A 20,306-nucleotide genomic window follows, 5' to 3' on the forward strand; every position below is an offset into this window, starting at 1 on the left:
AAGCTTCTTTCACAGGAGCGCACGATTGGGAGGCAGCGCCATCTATTGTATCAGTTCTACAGTAATCAAATTTTTGATTCTCCATACTATCTTGTTTTCTCTCTTGCGTACGAGATCCTATTATCTGTTGAGCACAGACGTTGTATTATTTTCTTACATGGTATCAGAGCCTGTACTCCAACAAGAAGATTTGGTAGTGTGTTTCAGTTTGCGAGCAGATTGTGAGAGATGGCCCAGCCTGCAAGACTGCGAATCCCACCGTTCGGCGAATGCAGAAAGTTGGATGGCTCTAACTATCCTCTCTGGAAGTTCAAGATGAAGACCATCCTAAGCGCATATGAGCTTTGGGACACTACTATTGGGGTGGACATGAGGCCGGCGGGGATCTAGCCAATGCAGGACAACAAATAGTACCAACTACGGATGAGATTCTCGCGTGGACAAGAAGAAATGCAAATGCGCTGTGTTCTATTGTCTGCAGTGTTAGTGATTTCGTCATGGCGTTAATTCAACATGTCACCATAGCGAAGGCATGGACGGTCTTGAAAAATCAGTATGAGACCACGAATCAGATGTGGATTTAGAATCTGGAGACTCAACTCGCGAACGAGAAGATGTCTGAGTCTGAAGCGGCAGAGAAGTTCATCACCAGGGTTAAGAATCTACGTGATCAGATGACTACGATTGGCATCACCATCACCAGTGAGAATCTAGCACGAAGGTGCATACAGATTCTCCCACCAAAGTACGACGGTCTTGTTACGGCGTTGAATACGCAGAACAAAAATCCGCGCAACTTTGAGGATTTCAGCACGATGCTTCTAGAGGAGGAGATGTGTCAAAAGATGAGGACTGGAGAAGATTCAACTTTCTAGACCGGATCAAAGAAAGGTAAGGGTAAGGACTCTGGTAACCCATCTTCTTCTGATAATAAAAAGAGAAAGAAGAAGATCAAGTGCTTCTATTGAAACAAGGCAGGGCACAAGCAGAATGAGTGCCGAAAGAAGATTGCAGATAAGAAGAATGGAGTAAAGAAAGAGTCCAGCAACAGCGCGCAGGTAGTACCAATAGAGCTGTTCGTAGCAATTGAGGAGATTTGCATGGAGGTAGTTCATGTACCTACAGATGAACCTTGGATCATTGACAGTGGTGCATCGCACCACATGACCAATCGGAAGGATTGGTATACCTCTCTACAGCCGATAGGGAATGACATCATGGTAGCAATCGGCAATGATGCAAAATGTCCAGCAAAAGAAAAAGGTACGATTGCTCTCAAGTCAGATGGAGTTGTAAAACAGTTGTCCGATGTTCTTTATGTGCCAGATATCAAGAGGAACTTGTCCATTTCAATGATCACGGATTGGGACCTCAAAGTTCAATTCGATAAGAATGGTGCATAGATCCTGGACCTTCAAGGGAAGGTTGTTGGTAAAGGTACAGGCGCAACAACATTTACAAACTCTCAGCTTTCAGTGCTTGAGCGGATGTGAAGAACACTAAGCTGTGGCATGAGAGGTTTGGTCATCTAAACCTTAGTTCTTTGAAAGAGATGCATAAAAGTGGAATGATTGCAGCTACCAGAAATTTCAGATTTGCCCGATGTATGTGAAGCTTGCATGATGGGCAAGTAGCATCGGCAGCGCTTTCCTAAAGAGGCTAGCAGGGCAAAGGCTCCTCTAGAGCTCGTTCATACGGACCTCTGCGGAAAGATGGAGACGGAAGCTTTGGGTGGTTCCTTCTACTTCATGACACTGATCGATGACTATAGTAGAAGGATATGGATATACTTCCTGAAGACGAAAGACAAGGCTTTCAGTAGGTTCAAGGAATGGCATGTAATGGTTGAGAAAGAATCGAGGAAGAAGGTGAAGAAGTTGAGATCAGACAGAGGTGGAGAGCTCACATCGACTGAATTCAAAAGTTACTGCAAAAGTCACGAAATCAAGAGACAGAAACCCTCGCCACATACATCACATCAAAATGGAGTAGCAGAACGCAAGATGCACGTCATCTGTGAAATGGGCTGGAGTATGATGAAAGGGAAAGATTTGCCAAAGATTTTCTAGGCTGAAGCATATAACACTGCAGTTTACATCCTGAATCGTAGCTACACGAAGGCTGTGAATAGGATGACTCCACTGCAAGCCTTTTCTGGTAAGAAACCTTCAGTTGCACATTGAGTTTTTGGATGTGACTGTTTTGTGCATGTCCCTGATGCTACCAGGACCAAATGGGAACCGAAGAGCCGGAAGTGTATTTTCTTGGGCTACAGTGAAGAGGCAAAGGGTTATCATCTCTATAACCCTGTTACCAAGAAGGTAATTGTAAGTCGTGATGTGGTCTTTTCAGAACAACCGCATCAATTGGAGGAGGATGCTTCCTTCCCAGACAACCAGGACTAGGATATCCATCCAGTACTGCCACCAATAGTAGACCGAACTCCCCCAACAGTGCTTGGGAGGATTCAAGACAAAGAAGATGAAGAAGAGCCTGCAGAACCACAACGGCAACGGCCATTCCCGAAGTGGGTAAAGCAGCTTTTGGATGGCAAAGAACCTCCAGCCATTGAGGAGGAACCATCCGAATACCACTGGTCCAAGAGATTAGAGGAGCAAAGAAGGGCGCAGGAACACTTGGTCAACTATGCTTTGATGATAGAAGTGATTCGTGCTGATGAACCCAAGTGTCTTGAAGAGGCATAGCATGATGATAGGTGGATAGAGGCTATGCAATCGGAGTATGGCTCCATAATGAACTTGGGACCTCGTGGATCGACCACCAAAATGCAAGGTAATCGGAACCAAGTGGGTGTACAAGACCAAGTACAAGTCCGACGGCACGTTGGATAAGTACAAGGCTCGGCTCATGGCAAAAGGATTTGCACAGGTACATGGTTTTGATTATCAAGATACTTTTGCTCCCGACTAACCACAATTCGCAGTGTTTTGGCATTAGCTACCCAGGGAAGTTGGCCCATGTTTCAGATGGATATGAAATCTGCCTTTCTAAATGGAGATCTCAAGGAGGAGGTATACGTGGAACAACCACCAGGTTTTGAGATCCCCAGTTCAGAAGGTAAAATCTGCAAACTGAAGAAGGCACTTCATGAGCTGAAATAGTCCCCACGAGCGTGGTACCAGTGAATTGATCCCTACTTTCTGCAAAACGGGTTCAGGAGGAGCCCATCTGATGCAAATTTGTATATCTTGAAAGAAGGAGGCAGGTGTATGATCGTGGTCCTTTATGTGGACGAACTTGTCATAACAGGGAACCATGAAGAGAAGATCTTGCAGACGAAGCATTTGCTAGGAAGAGAGTTTGAAATGACATACCTCGGACTGATGCATTTTTGTTTGGGGATTGAAGTTTGGCAGGAGCCGAAACAGATCTTCATTTCACAGCTGAAGTATGCTGGAGAGATACTGAAGGCATTTGGCATGGCTTAGTGCAAGACAGTTGGTACCCCTATGGAGGGTGATGCAAAGCTCTCAAACGAGGATTCATCACCACTGGTGGACGAAGCGAAGTACAGAAGGCTTGTGGGCAGCTTGATTTACCTGTGCAACACACGGTCGAACATCAGTTTTGCAACTCGTGTACTAAGCCAGTTTTCCAATAAGCCCTAGGAGAACCATTGGAGGTCAGGGATGTAGGTGTTGAAATACATCAAAGGCACACTTGATTATGGCATCACATATACCAAGGGTAACATCTTGACCAGATTCTATGACTCGGATTGGGCAGGAGACGTGGACAGCAGGAGATCAGTGACAGGGTACTGTTTCTCACTTGGATCTGGAGTTGTGTCATGGGTCAGCAAGAAGCAACCCATAGTTGCTCTTTCTTCTACCGAGGCTGAGTACAATTCTGCATGCTTTGCTTCTTGCAAGGCAGTGTGGTTGAGGAGGATTTTGGGGGACATGGGTGCAGTGCAGAACAAGCCTACGCAGTTATCATGTGACAATCAGAGTTGCATGGCAATTGCAAAGAACCCGGTATTCCACGCTCGCACAAAACACATTGAGATTCAATATCACTTTGTACGCGAGCTCATCATGGATGGAGAGGTCAACTTGGAGTACTGTCCGACTACAGAGAATGCTGCAGACATCTTCACGAAGGCTCTTGGAAGAGACTTGCTGGAGAGGCATCTTCATCGACTTGGCATTGGGCCAAAAAAGTAAGTTCACTTGCAGGCGGACAGTGAGGGGGGGTGTTAGATATCAATGCTCCACTCTCATGTAACTACGCAGGAACCAGCTAACTCTACTTGTAAGCCCCCCATATGAGGAGAAGGCATTTGAATAGCTCGATTATCCGGTAGGTCTTGGTTTGGACACCAGATGGGGGCCATGTGTGTCCTGATGGATGGACGGCTTCAGATAGAGTTGGTACACCGCCAACTAGGCTACATGCAAGTGCAGGAAGGCATCCCTTGACTGACCGCACTGAGGGTAGATGGAGCATTTCCTGGGGTAGCCCACTCTCGGGTTGCGGGGCCCGTTTGGAGCCTCAAATGATCCCGAATGGCTCTAGGCCGAACGAAAACCATAGGTGGGTTGCTCTATTTTGCGCACCGGTTCTATCGTATGGTCGGTGGCCTGTTTCGGGACCGACCCCCAGTCGACCGTTTTGGGCGGACTAGGTTGGTCACCCAATTGAGCCTAACTGACTATGACTAGTGGCTATATAAGAGCAAGCCCGTGGAGCCCATTTCATCACTGGCTACAGCAACCTTGATTCCTTAGCATTTAGCCTCCGTCTTCTACTGTTTCCAGCATGCCATCGAAGCTTCTTTCATAGGAGCGCACGGTTGGGAGGCAGCGCCATCTATTGTATCAGTTCTACAGTAATCAAATTTTTGATTCTCCATACTATCTTGTTTTCTCTCTTGCGTAGAGATCCTATTATCTGTTGAGCACAAACGTTGTATTATTTTCTTACACATATAGGGCTTTTCAAACAACCACGTGCTTAGACTTTCTTGGTTCTATAGTGCATGCATCACAGGGAGTCGTGACAATTGTGAGGATAGTACGACTGTGAAGACATGGGAGATAGTTCAAGTTTTCCCTCTATGTGAAGATGTAGTGACAAACAATGGAAAGACAAATGATGACTCACCATAGTTTGGGGAGACTTTTAATGACCTCAAAAACTATCTGAAGAGGGGGATAACTTTGCAATTATCACTGACTCTAGGGAGAACAAGGAAGATGACCCATCCTTTGTGTTGTAGAGTACCAAGCCCAAGCACAAGGTTGAGCAAGCATTTAAGGATCATTGGGGAACAAGCTATGAGTAGTGAGATATAGTAGTTGGACCTATCTAAAAAAATTCAAGAGAGGCCACAATTACTAATTGTTACATAAGAGTATGCAAACATTGTATACTATTATCTATTAAGAGCTCCAGTTCCCTAACCCTAACCCTAAAGGGGTTTGTATATATTCATCATTTTCAACTAAATCTAGTGTATAGTTAGTCGTTTGGGATCTGCTCTCTAGTTGTGCCCTCTCTCCTCATCTCCACTCTACTCCTCTCCTCTCTCCATATTTTTTCATGGTATCAAAGCTCCCTTGCCTTTTGCTAAGGCATCGAGATCCTTGTTGAGAGTGTGTGAGAGATTGAGCGATTGAGAGCTCTTGAACGATCATGAGTTCATTTCATTCTCTTCTGTTGAGAGAATTTTCGTCCATTGCATGAAAGGTTTCCATTGAGTGATAGAGAAAATTCCATTCATTGCATTTCTTCTTGAGAGAGTTCTTGAGATATTCCTATTGCATGAGAGAGAGTGAGAGTCCTTTATTTCCATGAAAGAGCTATTTCTATTCATTGGGAGACTCTATATGAGTATTTTTATAAAAGAAAGAGAGAGATTTCTTGAGATAGAGAGTGAAGGAGCCTTTGATTTCTAAAGCTATCAAAGCAAGGCAAAATACACGCTACTTAATGGTGGCCAACTCCCAACAACGAGCTCCTCTACAACAACTAAGGTACACAGGTGACAATTCTCTACAAATAAGCAACTAAGGTTCAAGCAAGACTTCAATAAGCCCCTACAATAGTGACCTAGCCATCGAACTACATCCATAGTGAGCAAGGACCACCTAAAGCGACCTACAAGCATTCTAGCCTAAAGCACTATAATGATTACCAATGACCTAACTATGTAGCTCATAGCCAAGCTTGCAAGACAATGGAGATCAATAAGGCTCCATCAATGATCCACAATGGATCAAAAGATGCACCTCCAACTTTTCCTACAACATGAGAGGCAGCAACTAGATTGGATGCCAAGGCAGTTCGCATGCAACACAGTCGATCTATACAAATGCAGATGGCCACAAGCTCCATCATCTTCTTCACAACAAAGGTGACACCAACAGACACAGTGAGCAGCTAGCTCCACAGCCACATGAATGTTGACACAAGCGACGAGAAACGGTCTCTAGCTCCAATGGAAGAGGTGAAGCTTAGGGCTCAAGCTTGGGCTCAAAGCCTCCATAGATAATGGAAGAGACAATTTATTTTGTCACCAAGGCAGAAGAGGTGATTTTAAAGGGCAAAGTGTGTTGAGATATCGAGCTCCACTCGTGATATGCCAGGGTGACCATTGTGCATTCATGTCACCGACTTGTTAGCTGTAGATGCAGTTGGTACACCACCTATGAATAATAGCTGGATGATAGATATCTTTATGTACTCTAGTTAGTGGCTCACTTAGTATGCCACCTTAGTTAGCTGAATTCAGTTTGAGACCCACATATAGGGTTCACCTATTCTTTTGTACTTAGAGTTCTTTTGGCTTTCACAACTAAGAAGAGGAAAACTGTTGATTGCAACAAGCAAGGTGGTAGTACAAGCAAGGTGGTAGTGCAATGGTTGGTTGCATATGATATATGGGCCCTTGATGGGTCCCCTTGAGGGGCAAGGTCCATATCGACATTCGATTGGAAATATAGGGCATGTCAATATGGCCCTTTCCCCTAAAGGGGACCCCTCAAGGCCATATCAAAAGTTGCATTTATACAAGCTATCTTAGGATCATGGTGGTTTCCTTCAAAATTATTACAAGATGAATGTGGTCACTAGCCTAGTGGTTTTACAAGATAGGCGGCATACAATTTATTTATATATATATATATACCTTTGTAAGACTAGAATGAACAAATATGGAGAGAGGAGAGGACAAGAGTGGTATGAGGAGAGAGCGCACAGCTAGAGAGCACACCACAAATGACTAACTGTACACTAGATTTAGTTGAAAATGATGAGTATATGCAAACCCCTTTAGGGTTAGGGTTAGGGTTAGGGTTAGTGTTTCTAACCCTTTCCTTTATAGCGCTCTATGTGTTAGTGCTATGCACAATATCAAACATATGATGTTGAGATGGTTCCTCAATACCATCCCTCAAGATCAGCATCATGAAGTAGGCCTTCCCTCAACATGATCATTTTGGGGAATCGAAGAAGGACTGAGCAATACATTCCATCACACCCCTTTAATGGGAATGTCCTTCCTCTGCATCAAATCAAGAGCTTGTCGGTGCTTCTTGAAAATGTCTTTGCCAAGTGGTTTGTCCTTGGAATCTTCCTTTGTTGGAATAGTGAACCGACTTTGGTAGAAGCACCTATCGATCAATAGTGAACCGACTTTGGTAGAAGCACCTATCGATCAATAGGTATTCTTGATTTGATTCATACAGATGTATGGGGTTATGCATAGACCATGATTGTGACTTGAATGTCCACGTGATGATTTCCTCTTGGAAATTCCCTCTATCATTGCTAGATTGACCGCCTTGATCATACTGCTTCTTGTGGCAATCTCTTTCACAATGTCCAAACTTATGACAGTCGTTGCACTGAATGTTTAACACAATGGTGGATGCATTTCCTTGTCCTTGGAATCTTCCTCTGTTGGAATGATTTCCTCTTGGTTGTTGATGGTGATGCTGTTGAGGATGATGTTGATGCTGATTTTGGTGCTGATTATGACCACTTTGTTGAAATGCTCTACCTCTTCCTTTGCCTGTACCTCTGCCTCTGCTTCTATCTAAGGCTGTGATTGCTTGATCATTGGAATGACCTTTGTGTGTGTGAATGGCATGAATACTAATTTCTTCACTAGGGTAACAGTGACTATAATTTTTCCAGTGTTGAAATTTGCCATTGAATGGCAATACTCTGGACTAGATTCTCATGTCCCTTTCCTAGTCCATTCAGGATGACTTGAACCAGCATGACAAGTTTCATTGCTATTATGGAAAGTCTAGTTTATCTGGTTCCTTAGTGTGAGAATCCTGGATGTGTTCTTTGACTCGTAAAGAGCTGCAAACATATCCCATGCTTCTTGGATGTCTTGACTGTGTTGAGTTGTCCTAGCATGACATCTTGCACATTTTGGTTGATCAAATGATATGCATATTTGTCTTTTTTGTCCCATTCTTCCAATGCTCGGGAAATGGTAGAATCTACTGCATGTGTGGACATTGGTGTTATAGGTGTAGATCCCACTACTGATGTAGGAGCTGCTACTAGACCATCTGATGGACTAGGTGTTGACATACTCCCATTTGTCTTGAAGTACAAGAATGGTCTCCATAAAATATTTCCATGTGCCATAGTTGGAATTGCCTAACTTAGCAAATGCTTCCAAATTGAGGTTGCTAGTGGTAGACATAGTGCAAGAAATATACTCCAAGTGTATGTGAAAATCACTTTCTAGATTAACTACAATATGAAGTATTAGAGTGAAGAAGAAACCGTAACATATAATCCCATATGCTACAAGGCTTGTGGCAAACGATGCCGAGAATAGCCAAGAGGTTTTACAAGGCTCAAATGATGTGCACAATGCCAAAAAAATAGCCAATAGGCTTTACAATGGTGGCACGTGAGTGTAAAATCAAATAATGTTCAAGATGAGCTACGCTACTCTGATCTAGATCTAGACCAACCATCGAGTGATGAAAAAGCAGCAAATAATTCCTTTTCTTTGTTTGTTTAGGTGCTGGGTCAGATGCGTCGATGTAGAGGCTTGTGCACGTGTAAGAAGTGGATTTGATGCCGAGGCTAAAATGTGTGTGATACTTGCACCAAAATGTACGTGTGATATAACGACCGCACAAAGCACAAAAAATCAAGCATTTTTCCTTTTTGGAGCACCCTCAAAGTCTTCTTGTATCAAGGAATATGCCTTGATCTAGGTGGAGGGGCATAAAGGGTAAAAATGATGATGTGGCAAGAGGGGTCACATGCAAAGTGTGTGCCAAGCAAGAGGTGTGCCTCTAGAAAACTCATGAGGTCACACCTGTGTGCATGTGCAGTGACTACGTGTGCCTATGGAAAGGCTACTGCACTTGACAACAAGGGATTGCCACATGGTAGTGATGAGTTAGCACTACTGAGGTGGCAGCAGAGGTGGCATTGTTGATGTGGCTAATGATGTGTCACTAGAGATTAGGTGGTAGATGAGCTGGCCCTATGATGTGGTAGGTGATGTGTATTGGCTAATGTGGACCTTCGAGATGACATGGCAGTCAATGCTGATGTGGCTATGTGATGATACAATTGTGGTGACATGGGCTTGATGACATGAATGTTGATGTGTATGCATGCATGTTGATGATGATGTGTCACCCAATGATATGGTAGTGAATTGATGACATGGAAGATCAGGTCGATGAGGCACCACATGGAAAATTGCCAACCATACCTGACTGTGGGTGACTCGTTGGCCGCATGTCACCTACCTTAGTGATAAGAATTGACAAAGTCTTTCTAATGCCAATGAAATCTTTGAGATTCTGCTAACAGAAGTTCTTGACCAGTGAGCTTTTTTATGGAAGAATTTCGGAGGCACTAAAACTACGTGAGCAAGGTCGGTGAAGCTATGGCAAATTGTAGCATTATGGAAGCTGCCTTTGCATGCTTGTGGGAGTCATTGAGGCTATCGAGATATTGAGCTACTAGAGAGCTAGCGTTTGTCATAGCTAGGCTATGCTATCATTGTTTGTGAGCTCATAGGTGTCCTGCCACATGAGATAGTTGTTGCAGAGGAGGCATGAGCACCCTTGGAGATGTTGCTAAGGCTTGGCACTTTGTAGTTGGTGAGGTTGATGTTGGCTATGCAGAGTCATTGAAGACATTCATTGCATGAGTCATTTATAGGAGCCATGAGAGTGCCTACGCAGGGTCGTTGAAGATGTTCATTGCATGAGCCATTTTTCAGGAGCTGTTTTAGAGTCATGAGAGCACCTGCCCCCATCAATATTCAAAGAATAAAAATATAGTTGCATATGAAGGTTAATAATGTAGCAATAAGATATGCTCAAAGTCTTCAAGCTAAAAGGTAGATGCCTTGTTGCTATGTGGCTAAAAATATATGTCCCTTAGAATAGGCAAAAAGGGACCATATGGGGGACAAAATGATAGTCAACCATTGGGTTGAATAAGTCAGTCAACTCTAAGGTTAACTAGCTTGAACCTTAGAAATAGATTTTAGGCCCCAAAAATGCCATATGTCAGTATTTGAGAAGGTTCTTTGAAACCTTAGCCATGGCCACACAAAAAAAAGAATTTAAAAGTCATCATCACATCGCCATTGTGGGATGTCACTACAAATCATTCTGCCTGGAGGAGAATCCTTTGAGTGCTTAGAGAAATGCTCAAAGCTTTCTCTACATCCACTACTCCAAAGCACAAAAATATAATAGACAATGTAAAGAAGAATGGCAATAAATAGGCCAGCTGCTAGGAGGGCTTTCTGAGAAGTCACAACAACATATTGAAGATGCCCTTCTAGTTGTTTAAACAATAGCCAACACATGAAGCATGTTGTCAACTAATAGACAATTGATGAAACCCGAATGGTATGTATCTCTTCTCAATAACCAATGCATAATGAAACCTCACGTGGCTGTTGCAAAACAACCTTCAACCACAACCTTCTTCAAATGCTTGGGATACTATTGGTAATAAGATTTTCTAAATGTTTGAGACATAATTCACAACAAATGAGTTATGATTTTTTTAAAAACACGTTGGATATATTATAAAGGTCCATGCACTACAAGAAAAAGCTCCAAAAAGGGAGGTCCTAAAGGGCGACCATGGCTTAGCTACCCTTTTAGAAGGATTAAAGTGCAGCCAACATGATATTGGTTGGCTAAAATGTTGAGATATCGAGCTCCACTCGTGATATGCCAGGGTGACCGTTGTGCATTTATGTCACCGACTTGTTAGCTGCAGATGCGGTTGGTACACCACCCATGAATAATAGCTGGATGACAGCTATCCTTATCTACTCTAGTTCATGGCTCAGTTAGTATGCCACCTTAGTTAGCTGAGTTTGGTTTTGAGACCCACATATAGGGTTCTTCTATTTCTTTGTACTAGAGTTCTTTTGGCTTTTCACAACTAAGAAGAGGAAAACTGTTTTCAGCCTCCACCTTTGTGTGTATTCCCCCATTGTGTATGTGAGAAAGGCGCAAGTGAGACTCCTTCCCTCTCTCCCACTATCTTCACATGGTATCAGAGCCTGGTTCGTGATAAGGAGCTCAAGAAAGCAAACCAAGTTCGTGGTGTCCTGGTAAGAGGACCAGTGTTGCTTTCCTTTTTCGAGTTTGGGAGCAAATCTCTGCAGGTAGCATAGCTGGAAGTGCAAGAGTGCACTGTCTCAAATTGAGATGCCCTTCATGGTGTGGCGAGAGGGCAGTATATGCTGCAAGTGATGGCAAAGCCCTCGATGACTTTATTTTTCTGATTCGAGGCCATTTCGAGGCCCGTTTTGGAGGCAGAAGTTCTTCGCAGACACTCAAAAAAAGGCCCTATTTTTGCTGTGCGACCACTGCTCTGCAGGTCGGTGAAAAGTTACCGTAGAAATTGCATGGTATGCCTATGCGCAGAGATATTGGGAGTTGCAAAATCATCCTTGTTGCCTGTTGATGCAAAATCATCACTAGGAAGTGACTGTGCGGTCAAATACCACTTTCGTCAGTTTTGCAGATCTGCTTGTGTGAGGCAAAAGCTATTTTTTTTGCAGTGATAGAATATTTTGCAGTGTTTTGTAATGGCGTCTAATTCTCTTTCACAGATTGTCACTGAAAAGCTTGACAAGAACAACTTCCAGGCATGGAAGTTTAGAATGACGAATTTCCTTATGGGAAAAGGCTATTGGGAGTTCATTACAGGAAATGAAGAAGAACCAGTTCTTCCTAATGTTCCCAATCAATAGGAAATGCATGCATTTAAAGGATGGCATGAGAGAGCTAGAAAATTTATGTACTGGCTTTCTATCAGTATTTCAGATTCTATGATTGTGCATATTCAGGATGCAAGTACGCCAAAGGAGGCATGGGATACTTTGGCAAAAATGTACAGCACAAATACACAAGCCAGGATAATGCAGCTCAAGCAAGAGTTGCACAATGTGCAGAGAGAAAATATGAGCATCAATGACTACCACATGAAGGTGAAGAAAATTGCAGATGCACTTGCTTCCCCATTGGGTCACCAGTGGAAGATGATGATCTAGTTTCTATGACCTTGAATGGTCTAGGAAAGGATTATGCACAGTTTCGGACATCCATTGCCGTCCGTGAAAAATATCTTGATTTTGAGGAGTTGTTTGCTCTTCTAATTTCTGAAGAGCAGAGAAATGGTGGTGCATCTTCTTCAGGAGGAACTTCAAAAGAAACTATCTTCTACTCAAATGCTGGAAGAGGTAGAGGCAGAGGTAGAGGAGCCTGATATAGAGGCCGTGGTAGAAATCAAAATATGCAGCAAACTCAAGAAAACCAGTCCTTTGGAGGAGGATGTGGTAACTCTAGAGGCAAGGGGAGCCAAAGAGGTCGTGGTGGATGGCAGAGAGGCCAAAATGCAAACAGTAATGTTGAATGCTACTATTGTGGTAAAATGGGTCATATGGCTAAAGACTGCTACAAAAAGCAGAATGACATTATGAATGGAAAATTGCAGTAAGGCAATTATGCATCTTCTAGTGGACAGGGTGATGACAGAAATGAGCATCTGTTTATGGTGCAGCATATGACCAATTCTATGACAAGTGCAGAAAAAAGAAATGATGTGTGGTATGTTGACTCACGTGCATCAAACCACATGACAGGTCTTGCAGAATGGATGCAAGATGCAAGGAAAATGGAAAGACCAGGATTTGTGGAGACTGGTGATGATACTGCACATCCTATTGTGCAGATTGGTAAAATTCCTTTGTCTATGCAGGATGGAAAAAAGAAATACCTGTCTGATGTATTTCGAGTGTATTTCATGTCCCGAACATCACCAAGAACCTGGTTTCTATTGGTCAAATGGTTGAGCAGGGCTTGCAGGTCAGATTTAATCCTCATGGATGCTTTGTTGAGGATATGAAAAATAACGGTCGCTTGATAGCAACAGGAAAGAAGAAGGGCAGGATGTTTACGTTGGATGCGGACATGCCTGAATTGAGTGTAGCAATGCTTGCACATGGGACCGATGTAGTTGCAGATATTGATATTTGGCATAAACGCATTGGTCATGTTAATGTACAGTGACTTAAATCAATGCAAGCGCAAAATATTGTTGCAAGATTTCCTAAATTCAAGGTTGCAGAAATGCATAAGGTATGTGAAGCCTGTCAATTTGGAAAACAGGCAAGGAAACCATTTCCTAGGCATGTTCAACAGAGTAAGAAGCCATTGGAAGTAATCCACTTTGATGTGTGGACTACTAAAGCTGCATCTATTGGAGGCTGTCATTATTTTGTCACTTTTATTGATGACTACAACAGAAAAGTTTGGGTGTATTTTATGAAAAAGAAAAGTGAAGTGTTTGGGCACATCAAAGCTTTTAAAGCTATGGTTGAAAAAGAAATAGGCTTGCAAATAAAATGCCTAAGGTCATATGGAGGGGGAGAGTACCTCTCAAATGAGTTTGTAAGGTTCCTGCAGGAGCATGGCATAAAGCAGCAATATTCATGTAGTCATACCCCATAGCAAAATGGACTTGCAGAAAGGAAAAATAGGCATATTGGAGAGGTTTCTCGGGCCATGCTAAATGAAAAAGACCTTCCAGATTATTATTGGGCTGAAGCAGTTGCTACAGTAGTTTACATAATGAACAGGACTCCCACTGCAGCAATACATGGCATGATGCCAGAGGAGATGTATATTGGTAGGAAACCAGATATTTCTCATTTGAAAAATTTTGGTTGCATTGCCTATGTTCATGTGCCGGATGAGTTGAGGTCCAAGTTGGATCCAAAAGCTGAGAAGTGCATCTTTATTGGTTATTCTCTGCAACAGAAAGGGTATAGATGCTATAACCCTTCTACTCGTAAGTTTACAGTGAGCAGAGATGTTGTTTTTGATGAGATGAGCAGCTGGTATAAACCAGTAAATGTGATGATTGATGTAGATGCACAAAATGGTAATGCTGCACAGAATTTGTAGCAGCACTCACAAAATATTAGTGGACCTGTAGTGTCCTCTAGCAGTGGTTCACATACTTTGCCATGGACAAGCAGATTGAGATCAGGAGAATCTCCTCAAAGCAATGCAGATAGTGGTACGTAGGTATCATGAAAAGGAAAAGAGAAGGTAGATCAGCCCATGTTTGATGTGAATGCAGGTCACTCTTATGTGGATGGTGAATCAAGTGGCTCAAAAGAGAGCATTGATGATGAGTTGGGTATTCCTTCTATTGTTACACCTAGAGTAAGGAAGACCAGGGATGTTTTGAGAGCACCTGGAAGTGAGCCTATTTTGCGCAAATCTACCAGAGATAGATATCCTGTGGATAGGCTTAAATATGATGGATTTATAGCCATTCACTATGCTTATATGGTCAAAGTGATACAGGAACCAGAACCCACTTCCTTTGAGCAAGCCATGGGCAAAGAAAAATGGGAAAAAGCCATGGATGAAGAAACTTGGAAGCAAATGCTACATGGGAATTGGTGCCTTTGGCTAAAGACAAGAATGCAATTGGCTGTAAGTGGGTTTATAAGGTGAAGCACAATGCAGATGGTTCTGTGAATAGATACAAGGCAAGATTAGTTGTCAAGGGGTATGCATAGACATATGGCATCGATTATGAGGAAACATTCAGTCTGGTTGCAAGGATGGCAACCGTAAGAGAAGTCATTGCTATGGCTGCATCAAAGGGATGGTCTTTACATCAGATGGATGTAAAGAACACCTTCTTGCATGGTGATTTGCAAGAAGAGGTCTTCATGGAGCAGCCACCAGGTTATGTTCATGCTCTTCATCCTGAGTTTGTTTGCAGGTTGAAGAAAGCCTTGTATGGCTTGAAGCAAGCACCTAGAGCATGGTCTGACAAGATAGGATAGTATCTTGTCACTATTGGCTTTCAGATTTCCAAGGTAGATTTCTCACTTTATGTGAGAAAAACAGAGAAAGGTATTATGCTACTTGTCATTTATGTTGATGATTTGATCATCATAGGTGATAGTGATGAAGATATCCTTCATGTGAAAATGCTATTGAAGCAAAAGTTTGAGATGAAGGATTTGGGAGAGCTGCGTTATTTCTTGGGCATTGAGGTGATTAGATCACCAAGTGGGATACGGCTCTTGCAAAGGCAGTATGGATTGGACATGCTGTCCAAATATGGGATGACAGGCTGTAAGCCTATTTCAGTTCCTTTGGAGCAGAATGTGAAGCTGAGCGCAGATGCAGGTGAGTTTCTGGAAGACCCTACTATGTACAGGTGCATAGTAGGAAGTTTGATTTATATGACTATTACCAGGCCAGATTTGAGCTATGCTGTTGGATTGGTAAGTCAGTTTATGCATGCTCTAAGGAAACCACATTTGGATTCAGCTAGACGGATACTTAGGTATGTGAAGTCCACATTGTAGTATGGACTATTTTATGAGACTGGGGTTCAGATACAGTTGCATGGATACACTGATGCTGATTGGGCTGGTAGTATTTCTGATAGACGATCTACCAGTGGATATATGTTCTCTTTTGGGAGTGCTGCAGTCACTTAGAGCAACAAGAAACAGCCTACAGTTGCCTTGTCAAGCACAGAGGCTGAGTACAGGGGTGCAGCGATGGCTGCATGTGAGGTAGCTTGGTTGCATAAGCTACTTTATGATATGCATCAGTCTACAGATGGGCCAGTTGTCATTTATTGTGACAACATGAGCAGTATACACTTGGCAAATAACCCAGACTATCATGCTAGAACAAAGCACATTGAGGTGCATTATCACTATGTGCGGGAGAAGGTTTTACTAGGTCTTATTGATCTAGTTTATGTCAGCACAGAGGATCAGGTAGCTAACATATTCACGAAGGCATTGGGCACAGAGAAGCTGTGCAAGTTCAGAGACCTGCTTGGTGTGCAGGAATCGGGATTGAGCTCGAGGGGGAGTGTTAAGATATCGAGCTCCACTCATGATATGCCAGGGTGACTGTTGTGCATTTATGTCACCGACTTGTTAGCTGCAGATGCGGTTGGTACATCACCCATGAATAATAGGTGGATGATAGCTATCCTTATCTACTCTAGTTCGTGACTCAGTTAATATGCCACCTTAGTTAGCTGAGTTTGGTTTTGAGACCCGCATATAGGGTACTTCTATTTCTTTGTACTGGAGTTCTTTTGGCTTTTCACAACTACTGTTTTCAGCCTCCATCTTTGTGTGTATTCCCCCATTGTGTATGTGAGAAAGGCGCAAGTGAGACTCCTTCCCTCTCTCCCACTATCTTCACATAAAAAGGTGAAAATTTTATAGCTGCACTATTTAACATAAAAAAGGCTAAAAAAAGGGCAGCTTTTCTTGGTTGTCCTTCTTTCTAATCACAAAAAAGGGTGGTCTCTACTATCTGCCCTTTTTTCTTCCAAAAATGCAAAAGAAATGGCAGCTTTTCTTGGCTTCCCTTTCTTTGCAGTAATAAAAAATGGTGGGCTCTCATATCTCCCCTTTTTGTTACATTTACCAAAAAGGGTAGCCTATATTTTCCACCCTTTTCTCCTATAATAATGACAAAAAGGTGGACTTTTATTTCTTGAAAAAGTGCAGCCTCTAATATCCTCCCTTTTTTACAAATTTTTATATAAAATACAAGAGCTAAAAAATAATGTAACATTTGAAAATCGTATGTCTTTAGTGCTTTGTCTAAAAAGGCTTACAATTCGAGTTTTATAATTACTTATTAGCCCTAGAAATAATGCTAAAGTTGTGTGAAATCGATGGAATATGACAGCACAAATTGTGGATCAAGGGCATGAAGTGCATTTTTTATATGCTAGCATGACATAAAGAACTTGTTAGGTTTATCAATAGGTAACATAAATATTTGATAATGTCATCTAACTTGATCTTGTTAGAATTTTGAGCATGTAGCATGAATACTTGTCCTTCTTGGGGGTTATCTATTAATCTTTGTTCAATAGGTGATTTTATTAAATAAATTTTACATTTGCACATAATATTAAAGAATAATTTATTCATTACTTTTTTATATTATACATACCATGCTTCTAAATCACCATTGAGAATGGCTCCAAGCTAAGGGTGTCCACCTTTGTTTTGCTATAACTTTAGCTTTAAAGGGGGAAAATAACCATTTTTACATACTAAATGGGTAAGTTTTTCTAGTTTGCTAAGGATTCTCTCTTTGAGGTCTTCAAACACAACATCACACGTATTCATCTGCACACAATTATATGGTTTGATTGAAAATTGGAGATAACTATATCCTTACTTTCCTGCCCGTCCCCCCATAAGGAACATGGTTGTGGTGCCCATTGTGAACAAGGAAACACTATGATATTAATCCCATTATATCTCATTCATTTGACATTAGATGCACATGTAGATTAATAGGAAGACACCTCCCTTGTGTGGAGCTTAAGGTAATTCATTGATAATTTTTAGGATTCTTTTCTAATAAAAATAGTAATCAATATTTAATAATTGATAAAAATAAGGATTTCATGTAGGACATTGGGTAGCTAGAGGGACAATTTAAATGATTTTGGATGTCTAACATGATAAGAAACTAGGAACAAATGGAAGCAAGGAATGGCACCCAATTTTCATTTTTTCCATTTCTTATGTATGAAATGGCAACACTTTCTCAAAGTTCCATATATTTGTTCGAAAGGGCTGTTAGAAATGGGAACCCATTCTTGAGCTACCATTTCTTGGGAAGAAACAAAAATAAGAAATGGCAACATCTCCTTGTTTTTCATTTCTTAGGAATAAATGGTAGTATAAAATGGCAACCATTTCTTGACTTCCATTTCTTACAAAGAATTGGTGGCATAAAATGGCATCCATTTCTTACATCATGCATGAGAGTAACAAATATGCATCGGTTCACTTCTATCATGTGTGTGTGTGTGTGTGTGTGTAATCGATATGATACTTTGTGTAGGCCTTAACAGAGTAAGATCATTATTCTTAAAAAGTTTTATGTGGATTGGATATTATTTGCATGGTTGGGCATGCTTAATTCTACAATTCTTACCATGCATCATGCATGAGTGTTAAAACTATGCAACGGTGTACTTATAGCATGTGTATATGTCCAATGGACATGATGCTTTGAAAAGGCCTTAATGAGAGTGAAAATCTTGTGCTTGCAAAGTTTAATTTGGATCAGATATCATTTGCATGATTTGGGCATGTTGATTTCCACATTTCTTACCATGCATCATGTGTGAGTCTAAAAATATGTATCGGTGTGCTTCTAGCATATGTGTGTGTGCCCAGTGGGTACGATCCCTTGTACATGACTTAATGAGAGTAATATCCTTGTCCTTACAAAGTTTTATGTGGATCAAGTACCATTTACATAGTCAGGCATGCACATTTTTATATCAAGAACCTTCAAGAGCTGGTTAGTCTTGGAATGACTTACCCAAAGTTGGGTTATCATCTTGCGTATACTATTGGATGGCATACACAGGTGACCTAGGACTCTTGGACCTTGGTCCCTATAACCTTGAAAGCAAGGATGCATGTGTGCCACTGGGAGTATTTTGTGTTTTTGGAATTAAGGATTGTTTTGCCTATTGTTTTGCTTTAGGTTATGGTTTCTTGAATTTTAGTAGAATAGTCACTAAATGTTATATATATATATATATAAATATAAATATATAATTATACGTCAAAAAAGGAGGTGTGGGTGGCTATAAGGCAGTATAGACACCCTGCTTCCATCGATTTACTAGGAAACATTTGAAGAAGGTATCTCCATGTATAGTGTGGAGAAAAACATGTGGTTATACAAGTGGCTAGTACAAAGATAGTGGAAATGACATTAGGAAAAAAAAGGAGCTCATTTTGGGGCCATTTAGGGTTTAAAAAATAGGCTTCAACCAATCAGAAGAGGTCCAACATAACATTGGAAAAAATATAAAATAAGTCATATTCAAAATCTTTTTCTTTTATTATGTCTGACATACGTGATCTTCAAAAGATGATTTTATGGGCATAATTTTATGATTCTGACATTGCCAGCACATCTGAAGCGAGCCAAAACCCCCAAATCGACCCTGGAGACACCGAAAACCGACGCCCGAAGGCCTGAAAAAGGGCAAAAATGCTCGGAATGGAGGATTTGCACAAAAGTGTGATTTGAATAGCTAGTATGTCACGAGGGCAAAGTTCACACCTAAAAATTTTTCACTTTTCCTTTGCTCCCCGGGTTGGTCCCCTACCTTGTCATCTCGCGCCCTATCTCCACGATCCATTACGAGAGCTGGACCTCTATTCTGCTTCCCATCATCTTAGATCGAGCTTGCTCATCAATGTGCCCTCGTGACATACAGCTGTCCAAATTGCGCTTTTGTGCAAATCCTCCATTTTGAGCATTTTTGCCCTTTTTCGGGCCTCCGAGCATCGATTTTCGATGTCTCTAGGGTCAATTTGGTTGGCCCGCATCGGATGCGCTGGCGATGTCAGAATCATCAAATACTACACAAAAAATCAAGGATATTATATATGCACTTAATGTGAAGCCTGAGTACTACACTGACATTTTTGCACAGCAGTAAGTATCTGTATTTTATGGCATTTCCCATATTTTGAGTGCAACAAAAATAGGTAAATAGTGAATATCTTACAGGGCCCCAAAATGAGTTCTCTTCTTTCCTCCCTTTATGTGTTTTACGAGTTCTCATTACAAATTCTTACCACAGGTCATTTTAATTACAAATACATTGTGCTAAATTTGTAAGTTTTGAACTATTTTCAAGATTTAATTCTTATCATTTACAAGGGACATTCATGTATATTGGTAAAAAAAATGACCTTC

This window comes from Dipteris shenzhenensis, chromosome 7 (assembly GCF_047967505.1).
Source record: "Dipteris shenzhenensis isolate YYH24624 ecotype China chromosome 7, Dip_SZ_1.0, whole genome shotgun sequence".
Taxonomy (NCBI): Eukaryota; Viridiplantae; Streptophyta; class Polypodiopsida; order Gleicheniales; family Dipteridaceae; genus Dipteris; species Dipteris shenzhenensis.